A 10832-nucleotide genomic window follows, 5' to 3' on the forward strand; every position below is an offset into this window, starting at 1 on the left:
AAGACAGATTTTGGGGTAGCCAGCTTAGTACTTAGGGTCAGGGATGGAGTATTTGCCATAATTCACCTGACATGACTGATGAAGGGGTGAGTGAGATTCTCACAATACATAGGATGGGGAAAGAAACAGGAACAGAGGAAATAATTTTTGTGGTCAGGCACGAAATGGTGCAACAAATCCAGGGTCTTTAAGTACAGCAGAAAGGCTGAACTAGGATTCGTGGGAGAAATGACAGGGGATGATGCTGGCAGAGATGGAGAGGGGTGGTACAAACATGGGACTTCTCTGTCCTGCTAAGTAATTTGAGTTTTATCTTGCAGGCAACAGGAAATTGTGAATGTGTTTCAAGCCTGAATAACCTAAGCAGACTTGGATGTTAGAGAATCTTCCTGTAGTGGTGGTCAGGAGGGACAGTTCATGGTGGGAGGGGTGCTTAACTCTGTGCTGATGCATAGAAATAATGAGCAGAAGATTTTCAAATAGTATGAGGAGTCCTAATAAAGTTGACAAATAATTAGACCACTAGACAATCTGCAACAAATGTTAGAGGAATAGAATAGGAGAACATGGACATGAGAAGGTGTCTGTTCAGTTGGATGATAGGGTGTCATGCAGAAATATAGCTCAATGATATAAACAAATAAAAGGATCACAAATGGGAGAGAAGAGGAAGCCCATTCTTATGGTGGTAGGAATCTAATGAAAGCAGAAGAGATGATTGACCTAAAATATCATCATCTGGCAACCATCTTTAGATAAGAAACATCAATGGTTATCAAAATTATTAATAAAGAAGAAGAAAAATATGATATCTACTTAATCTCAAAGTATCTTCCTCCAGTGATTTGTTAGTTACCAAGGGCAACATAGTAACATTATAGCAGAGAGCGTCTTGATCAAGGGGTCACTTGATCAAATGCATGTCACCTTAAGAGACAAGTAAGAGACCAAATGCCTTCAGATACTACACATGGGCAAGACTCCAACTTCATGTCTGTGAAATCTCCTCCAAAAATGCACAACCGGAATCTAACCAGGAGGAAAGAACCCATAAACCAAAATGGGAGGGTTCTTCACACTAACTGGCCTGTGTTCTGTAAAATGTCTTGGTCATGAAACGGTTGCAGACTGCGGGGAACAAAAAAGACACGATTCAATGTGAAGAGGACCTTAGGTTGAATCTTGCATCAGATAAGAAGCATTATGGGATAATTGCCCAAGTGAATAAAGTCTGTAGGTTAGACCACAGGGTTAGATCAATATTAACTTCTTGATTTTGATAGTCACACTGTGGTTAGGAAATACAAAGTCATTATTGTTTAGAGATTACATGCTGACATTTGAACAAGTAAAGAGTAATCATGCCTGCAACTTAGGCTCATGCTTTCCTCAAATATGTACGTACAAGCACAAACACACCCTGATGGTAGAGTGAGTGTAGTAACACGCTATCGTGTGGCGATTCTATTTTTGCAACATTTTTTGTAAGACTGAAAGTAGTGTGTGTGTGTGTGTGTGTGTGTGTGTGTGTGTGTGTAGATCTTTGGAATTGTATCCCCTGTAGTTTCGCGTGACTGTCACCAACCCAAGATTCAGAACAGTTCCACCTCAGGGGTCCTCATGCTCCCCTCTACAGCAGGGTCCTTCCACCCTCCTCCTCCGTCACAGCTGGCAACCACAATCTGCTTTTCATCTCCATAAAATTATCATGTTAGGAGCACCTGGGTGGCTCAGTGGTTGAGCGTCTTCCTTTGGCTCAGGGTGTGATCCTGGGGTCATGGGATCGAGTCCTACATTGGGCTCCCTGTGGGGAGCCTGCTTCTCCCTCTGCCTGTATCTCTGCCTCTCTCTCTGTGTCTCTCATGAATAAGTAAATAAAATCTTTTTAAAAAATGATAATTTCAGGGAGTGCTATATGGATGGAATGGGACATCGGGTAACTTCTGTGATTGTCTTTGTCCCTGACGTTAGTCCCTGTGACATCCATCCATGTTGTTGCTTACACTGATTGCTCTATTTTACTGCTCAGTGTTGTTCCAGGCATGGTATGGAACCTCAGCTTGTTTAATTGTTCACCCCTGGAAGGGTGTTTGGATTGTTTCTAGTTTTTTTTTTTTTTTTTTTGTTTCTAGTTTTGAGCTGTTATGAATAAAACTGCTATAAATGCCAGTGTGCACTTGTTGTGTGAACATATTTTCCTTTCTCTGGTATAAATGCCCAAGAATGCAACGTTGAATGCATTGTCATATGGGAAGTGCATCTGTAATTTTGTAAGGAGCTGTCACACCACTTCCAGAGAGGCCTCACTGCTACATTCCCCCGAGCAGTGTGCAAGTGAGCAGTTCTCTACCTCCTCAGCACCTCCTGGTTGTGAGGCTGTTTTCACTCAAGCCAATTCTGATAGGTGTGCACTGATACCTCATTGTGGTTTTATTTTGCATTTCCCCAATGCTCCACTGCTGAACATCTTTTCATGAACTTGTCACCTGAGTATCATCTTCAGTGAAATTTATTTTTATGGGGATCCCTGGGTGGCGCAGCGGTTTGGCGCCTGCCTTTGGCCCAGGGCGCGATCCTGGAGACCCGGGATCGAATCCCACATTGGGCTCCCGATGCATGGAGCCTGGCTTCTCCTTCCACCTGTGTCTCTGCCTCTCTCTCTCTCTCTGTGACTATCATAAATAAATAAAAAATTTAAAAAAAATTAAAAAAAAAATAAAAAAAATAAAAAAAAGAAATTTATTTTTATATACTTTGCTCATTTTCTAATTGGATATTTGCTTTCTTACTGTTTAATTTTGAGATTTATTTATATATTCTTGGTATCAGTCCCTTGTCAGATGTGTGGTTTACAAATATAATGTCCTGGTCTGTATGTTGTCTCTTTATCTTAACAGGGTACTTCACAGATCCAAACTGTTTGATTTTGATGAGGCCCCATTTATCAATATTTCTTTTTATACATCATTCTTTTGATGTAAAGACTCAAAAATCTTTGCCAGGCTCTAGATTCCAAAGATTATCTTTTGTTTCTCTTTCCCCTAAAGTTGTATATTTATATTAAGTTGGTGATCAATATCAATTGAGTTAATTTTTGCATAAAGTATGAAGTTTATTTAGAGTTCCCTTTTTCTTCTTTCTTTTTCTTTCTCTTCCTTTTCTTCCTTCCTTCTTTTCTTTCTTTCTTTCTTTCTTTCTTTCTTTCTTTCTTTCTTTCTTTCGACTCCAGTTAATCCAGTACTATTGTTGAAATCTACCTTTTTTTATTTTATAGAATTACTCTGTCCATTGTTAAAGATCAGTTGGGCATATTTGTGTGGGTCAGTGTCTGTCTGGGTTCTCTGTTCTGTTCCTTCATCTATGTGTCTGTCCTCTGCCGATACCACACTGGCTTGGTTACTGTAGATGTATAGTAGGCTTTAATATTGGATAAAATGATTGCTGTCACATTATTTTTTTTCAAGACTATTTTAACTATTCTAGGCCCTGAATCTTTCTATATAAATTTTAGAATAGGGTTGTTTATGTCTACAAATACCTTACTGGGAATTTGACAGCAATTGCATTAAACCTATAGATCAATTTGGAGAAAATTGATGTCTTTGCTCTGCTGAGTCATTATCAATTATTTATTTATTTATTTTGCCTTATTATTCTGGTTAGAACTTCCAGGAGAACATTGAATAAGTGTGGTGAGAACAGACACTCTCCTTCTATTTTAGGAAAAAGCATTCAATGTTTCATCATTAATATGCTAGTTGTGTGGTTCTGTAGACATCTTTACCAACTAAAGTTCTGTTCTCTGTTTCTAGTTTGCTGAGAGAATTTTTCTTTGTATCATGAATGGACGTTAGATGTTTATCAGTGCTTTTTCTGTTTCAATTGATACATGTATATGATTTTTCTTCTTTAGCCTGTGGATCTAATGCATTACAGTGATTGCTGAATGTTGAACTTGCCTTGCATATCTGGGAAAAATCCACTTGTTCATGGCATATAGCTTTTTGCACATTGCTAAATTTGATTATCCATGGCTTACAACTTGAATTGTTAGATTTAACTACTTCCAGATTAATCAAATCTCTCATTAGAGGATTCCATTACAAAATGGACAACATGAAACTAAGTGATAGAAATTTTACAAAACAGGGTCCATGTATCAAACAGATGAGCTAGATTAAATAGTTCCTTTCTAGCCCTAAGATGTCTGTCATACTGTTATGTTAGAGGGGAGTACATAACACACTTAGAATGAGTGCTCTCTTAAAATCTTCTTGAAATAACTTAGACAAGAAATTATGAGTTGAGCTAGGGATCACTGAATTGAGGTCCTACATGATCCCTGGAAGAAAGTTGTTGGGAGCAGTGGTATTTTTTCCTGTGAGACACTGCAGCATATGAATGAGTTAGATGCAAACAGTTTCATGGGAATTCACAGTGGAATCAGAATATCTGATGTCCAGAAATGCAGATATGGAAGGGTTTGGCAAAGAGAAATCTGTGGGCCCATTGGAGGAGAGCAGGGGCATATACTCATACTATTCATCCATGGGGGTAGCAGCAATGGTGTATGTATTTTGACCTTAACAACTTTATCTTCACATAAAGTATTTAATGAAGACATCTGGATTCTTTAACATGAAATTGCAAAACTCGAACTTTATCAGACTGTTCAGGAGGCCCATAGGATGATCTATGTCTCTATCGAGGATGGTTTTTGTTTTCTTAAAATAGCACCCAAAAGGTTTTTGACTCTCATTCAATTCAGACAGAAGCATTGGGATCCCTGGGTGGCGCAGCGGTTTGGCGCCTGCCTTTGGCCCAGGGCGCGATCCTGGAGACCCAGGATCGAATCCCACATCGGGCTCCCGGTGCATGGAGCCTGCTTCTCCCTCTGCCTGTGTCTCTGCCTCTCTCTCTCTGTGACTATCATAAATAAAAATAAAAAATAAAAAAAAAAAAGACAGAAGCATAACTGAGATGAAGTTTTTTATTTTATACATTTTTCAGAAGAAACATCCTTACCATCACCTGTTTGAATGACTCATTCTCTGCATCATCAGGGAACCAAAGGAACCCCACTTGCTTTGGTCCCTGGAACACACTGGAAACACTCTCCCCTCTAATGTCCACATGGGTCACTTTCAAGATTTTTCTCATCACCTTCTGGTAAACTCCTTTCTGATTGTGTAACTTTAAAGCTATAATACTTTTAGTGTGACTGACTGTCTGACACACTATATTTTAATTATTTATCTACTTATTTCTTATATCCTTCTCTTCCCAATTTAGAATTAAGATCCACAAAGGTAGGATTTTTGTCTGTTTTGTCCACTGATGAACTCTCAGGATTGAGAACAGGCTGGCAGCAGGGAAGGGTGTCAATAAGCATGTTTTGAACTAATGAACAAACAAACGAATTACCAGAAATACAATAAGCCAAAGTATGAATAATTTTTTGATAGGAAGTAGGATTTATTGGAGGGCATGAATAAGGAGGGGGTAGCACAGAGGTTCTCATGAATGCAGAGCCCACCACTTGTTCAAGGAGCTATGATTAAGAATGTATTGGATCCCATAGCCATCTGGATGAACCGTTTTTCAGCCACCATGTTGTCAAATTCATCTGTATTTAACTGAGTAATGCCCCACTTGTTGGAGATGTAGATCTAGGGAGCAATGGAAGGAATGGCATCAGAAAAGGTAGGACCAAAGCACAGCTGACATACTGGGGCCAGGGAACTTGCCTTGGCCCTGTGTAGGGCCTCAGTCACATGCTCCTTGTTCTTCAGCTTGATATGGATGGGCATGATGACTTGGCCAGTGTGGACCCTAGCCACTGTGCCCTGGGGCTTTTCAGAGACACCCTGTATACCTATCTGTAGCCCACTGGGGATGGCATGAGGTCAGACATGAAGGTCCACTCAAAAGGGCTGTCTCCAAGGTCCCTTAGGGCAACCCATACAATCAGCTGACTGCAGACACCACCAAGGAGGCCACTGTCTGTAGCCATTACTCGCTGGGCCCCCATGGAGAAAGAGCTCCATTGGTTACAAACAAAATGTGAGTATCCTTAAAGTGGGCAGTATGATTCTCCTTGCTTCTTCCTCAAAAACTGAGGCAGAGAAACAGATGGTTAATTTTTATCAGTTGTTCAGGTTGCTCCTTGAAAACTAAAAATATTGAAAATACCAGTAGTGCTTTGGATATAAAAAAGCCTACATGAATTTGAGCAGGTTTTATACTTTAATGTTGATATTCGGTGACATAATTCTTACCATTACTCTCATGGTTAAGATTTTCCTTCGTCAAATAAGTGAAGAAGTAGTGTTAGTTCAGAAAAAGCAATGTATTTCTATGTCATCAAGATCTGTAAAAAGTACTATTTAAAAAAAAAAGTGTAAGTTTTTAGCAAAAGCAACCACATGATTTAATGAAATTTATTTTATCAGTTCTTCACTGGATGAGAAGCAACGGCCATTTTGCACAAGTAAGTGGAGATTGGGGGCAGCCCTGGTGGTGCAGCAGTTTAGCGCTGCCCGCAGCCTAGGGTGTGATCCTGAAGACCCTGGATCGAGTCCCATGTCAGGCTCTCTGCATGGTGCCTCCTTCTCCCTCTGCCTGTGTCTCTCCCTCTCTCTCTCTCTCTCTCTCTCTCTGTGTGTGTGTCTCTATGAATAAATAAATAAATAAATAATCTTAAAAAAATTATATAAAAAAAAGATAAGTGGAGATTGTACTCAGCCTCAATTCGAGTGGATCTCTGGGGGAACTTACAACAATGTGTCCCCTTTATGGACTTCCAAGTACCAGCCTCACAACAATAATGCATCTCACAATTGGACTTGAACTGGCTTCTTTCTAGAAACTGTGGGAGAAGATGATTTTGCCTGCAGGTGGGGATACATCCCAGTCTGTGCAAAAACAAACACTTCACAGCACACTAAAGACTCCTTTTATTGGCCTTATCAGTACTACTTACTCTTGTTGCTGTTGTTTTAGAAATTTTACTTAACTCTTTCGAACCCAGTCTCCACCTCCGAAACAGGGATATTGGTCACAGTGTCCTGCTGCGAAGCGAGAGGGCAGACTCCGGGATTCCTGGAGGCACAACTCTGTGCTGGGATTCCTCCCAGAGCTTTCGGGTTCCAGGCAGACCTCCTTCCTTCCCTGTCGTCTTCTTATTTGTGCCAGGACCCAAGTAAAAGATCAGTAAGAGTAAGTGGCTGTGCCCAGGTCAGGAGTTCTCATCCATGTAATTGGCTTTTGGATTATTTGAGGTTGTAGAGAGCCAGATGGAGTCACAGGATCAAGCAGTGATGTAAGCAGCCAAGACCAGATATCATAGAAACCAGAACAGGCTGGAGGTACCAGGAACTGATAACCAGCAAAGCCAAGAGAGCCTGGAGGAACCGGGGACTGCTACTCTCTGGAACCAGAGGAGTCGAGCAAGACCCAAGGCTGGTTCAGCCCCTTTAGAAGGGAAGAGTTCTGCAACAAACTCTCAGACTCCCCAGACGCTGTCCCTTCTGTTGGGCTGGCGAGACTTGGAACCTCAAAACGGCCGACCGCAGGCCAGCAACCTCCCAACAATGCTGCCTTGCTGCCCTACCCTAACTTATTATTATTTTTTTATTTTTAGTTTTTATTTATTTATTTTTATTTATTTTTTTAATAAATTTATTTTTTATTGGTGTCCAATTTACCAACATACAGAATAATACCCAGTGCTCATCCCGTCAAGTGACCCCTCAGTGCCCGTCACCCATTCACCCCCACCCCCCGCCCTCCTCCCTTTCCACCACCCTAACTTAGCTTACAAGACCTGTAACCCTTGCCCTAATCGGAATGCCGCCCTGCCCCCATCTTCCCACCACTGAAAACTCATTATAGACCCCCCTGCGGTTTGCCTGGGCAGGACTTCCCTGGCCTGTGACTTGCCTGTTCTCTCCGTCCCCTGCGGGTCTTGGAGCCTGGAACCTCGCCGAGAGTGCGCCCCATTAAAAGCTTGTTTCGACCAACTTTTGCCTGGCCTCTCTATTCCATTTCACTACCGATCAGATTAAACCTGACACCTTCCACATCTGACCTCATGTGCAAGGCAGCTGCCCCCACAGCTCTGGCCCGTGACCTCTGCACAGACTTCCTGCACAGCCCAAATGTAGCAAACAGTAGGCAGGGAATGCTGAGGCCTCACCTCAACTGTGTGCTCAGGGACTGACTTCATGTCTGGCTTGCTACTTTCCTACCTCTTGGTGTATCCTGTTTGTTGCATGACTTTGTCTTGTGCTTTGCTTTGTGTGATAGGTAGGAACCCAAGTCACATGCCTAGTGAAATGCCATTGAATTTGGATCCTGAACCTGCTTTATAACTGTGTTAAGTTTGTTTTATGTCTGAATAAGGTGGACATCATCGAAAGACACAACTCAAATCTTTGCCTTCATAGTGGGCTTGCAACCCAGGCAGACCTCTTGCTCCATTCCCTCCTGCAGCTTATAAGCCCGTGCCAGGGGGCACTCCCTTAGAACACCGAGCTCTTGGGCACATGGGTGGTTCAGCGGTTGAGGGTCTCCCTTTGGCTCAGGGCATGATCCCAGGGTCCTGGGATTAAGTCCCGCATTGGGCTCCCCTAAGATTACAAAGATATTGCTCTGTTTTCTTCTAGAAGTCACAGGGCTATAGGGGATCCCTGGGTGGCTCAGCAGTTTAATGTCTGCCTTTAGCCTAGGGCGTGATCCTGGTGTCCTGGGATTGAGTCCCATGTCAGGCTCCCCGCATGGAGCCTGCTTCTCCCTCTGCCTGTGTCTCTGCCTCTGTCTCTATGTGTCTCCCATGAATAAATAAATAAAATCATAAAAAAAGAACACTGAGTTCTCAACAGAGTGACCTTTTGAAACTAAAAGTATTAAATACATTAAATTCTTTATGTAAATTATTTCATCATCTATATCTTGAAGCATAGTAATAAGATTTATTTGTTGAAAGGATAAAGGAATGAATTCTAGTGAACACAGTACAACGTTTTTAAAGGCATGTTTCTGAGGAAATCAATTTTTTTGAACATGAATGAAATATGGTATTAAATCCCATCTTTTCTGAGCATTAGTCATTATGTATGTATGTCTCGTTTTACTTAAAATATATGCTCCTAATTATTTTTCTTTTTAAATAGTGAGTTCTTAAATTATCAAGTTTCCATTTTCTGTGAATTTATCACCTTGAATCTGTTGTTAAAGCATTTCTCTGAATGAGAAATGATCCATGTCGATGTTATCCTGGGAAAAAATGATCCATATAAAAATTAATCAATACACTCCTTTTAAGTTTGTTTTGATTTAACCAAAGACACCTTTATGTAATAAATACTAACTTCCTACAAAACCGATCCCCCAAAATAATTAATTGTGGTGAGATTGTGTGTGCCAGGGCACCTAGTATGGTCGCTGGTACTCGTGCAGATTCCAACTGAGAACACACTTCCTGCACTGGGGCTGCTAGGTGCCTGAGGCTGGGCTGGCCACGCACCACTGTCCCCTCCTGATCTGCAGAGCTTGCCACCTTGTAGCTCCAGGGAGGATGAAATAGGCTGACGTGGGAAAAGCACTTGGAATAGTTGTTGGAGCATAACAAGGACTCAAAAAATGCTAATCAGGTGACAGTGATGGTGATGATGATGGTGATAACAGTGATGATGATGAAGATGATGATGGTGATGATGAAGATAATAAAGATGATGATGGTGACAACAATAATTATGACAGTGATGATGGTGATGATACAATAATGAAGACAATGATGATGATGAAGTTGAAGATGATGATGATGATGGTGACATTCCAGGCCCCTGAGACAAGTTGCCAGAAATTATTACTTGTAGTACTTTCTAAAGATCACTGATCTCTATTCTTGATAATGCCTGAAACCCATCAATCTGTGAAAAAATACATTTGTGACTTCCCACATGGACATCGGGTATCATAATAAAGGTAATGAACAGGGCAGGTGGAGATAGGACATTTTCTGAAGTCTCCAAGGGGCACAGGGGGACTGTCACACTAAACAGATCCTCTCACTACATTCTGCTGTGCTCTAAATACTATTTCATCTTTTATTTGTTTTATAATGGATGTGAATGGCCACTGCTCTTTGGTCCTGCATCATGGTGTGAGGCCCGGTGCACCCTCACCCACGAAGCTGGTTGACACTGTGCCCCATCTCCCGCTTTCTCCCCATCTTCTGAGGAAGACCGATTCTCTCCGGCTCAGGCCTTCTTCTGCACCATCTCCTCTCCTCTCCGATCTCCTCTCAGGTCTATTTGTTTCCTTTCTCTCACTTTCCCTGCATCCTTTCCCTCACTTAAGAAACATGCCTGAGTGTACTTAACCACTCCTGCCCTGTGTCAGCTACCTCTCTTTCCCGGTTCACTTTCTTTATGAGAAGGCTTCTTGATGGACAAGATGACAGTGAGCACCTCTTCTTTATAAATCATTCATCTTTTGGCTTCATGCCCTTGGCCTTGGTCTTCTTCACACCAGCATTTCTGCCGAGACATCATTCAAGGGTGCCCTTCTGTTCACCCAATCCAAAGGACTTGCTTACTGTCCTTCCTGGAACACTTAGCCCATGCCACCAGCTATTCTGCATTTCTTCTCATGTTTCTGATTATCTTGTGTGTTTTCTTGTGCTGGTTTGTCTTTGTGTGAATACCCCTTAGATAATGATACTGCCTAAGGTAATCTGTGCTCTATTTCTGTCTAAATGTCCTCCTGGAGTGATATCAGTCACTATAATCTCTATGTTGGTTACAGTCAAATATATGTCTAGCATCCAT

At 41.6% G+C, this 10832-nt stretch overlaps 1 non-coding gene across 1 annotated transcript; it reads right to left on the minus strand.

Annotated features, from left to right (window-relative positions):
- Positions 1-5931: 5931 nt before the first annotated feature.
- Positions 5932-6063, minus strand: LOC121482216. Its single transcript, XR_005985566.1, has one exon. It is a non-coding gene; the product is annotated as a small nucleolar RNA SNORA70 (small nucleolar RNA).
- Between the last annotated feature and the right edge of the window lie 4769 nt (positions 6064-10832).

This window comes from Vulpes lagopus, chromosome 24, assembly GCF_018345385.1.
Source record: "Vulpes lagopus strain Blue_001 chromosome 24, ASM1834538v1, whole genome shotgun sequence".
Lineage (NCBI taxonomy): Eukaryota > Metazoa > Chordata > Mammalia > Carnivora > Canidae > Vulpes > Vulpes lagopus.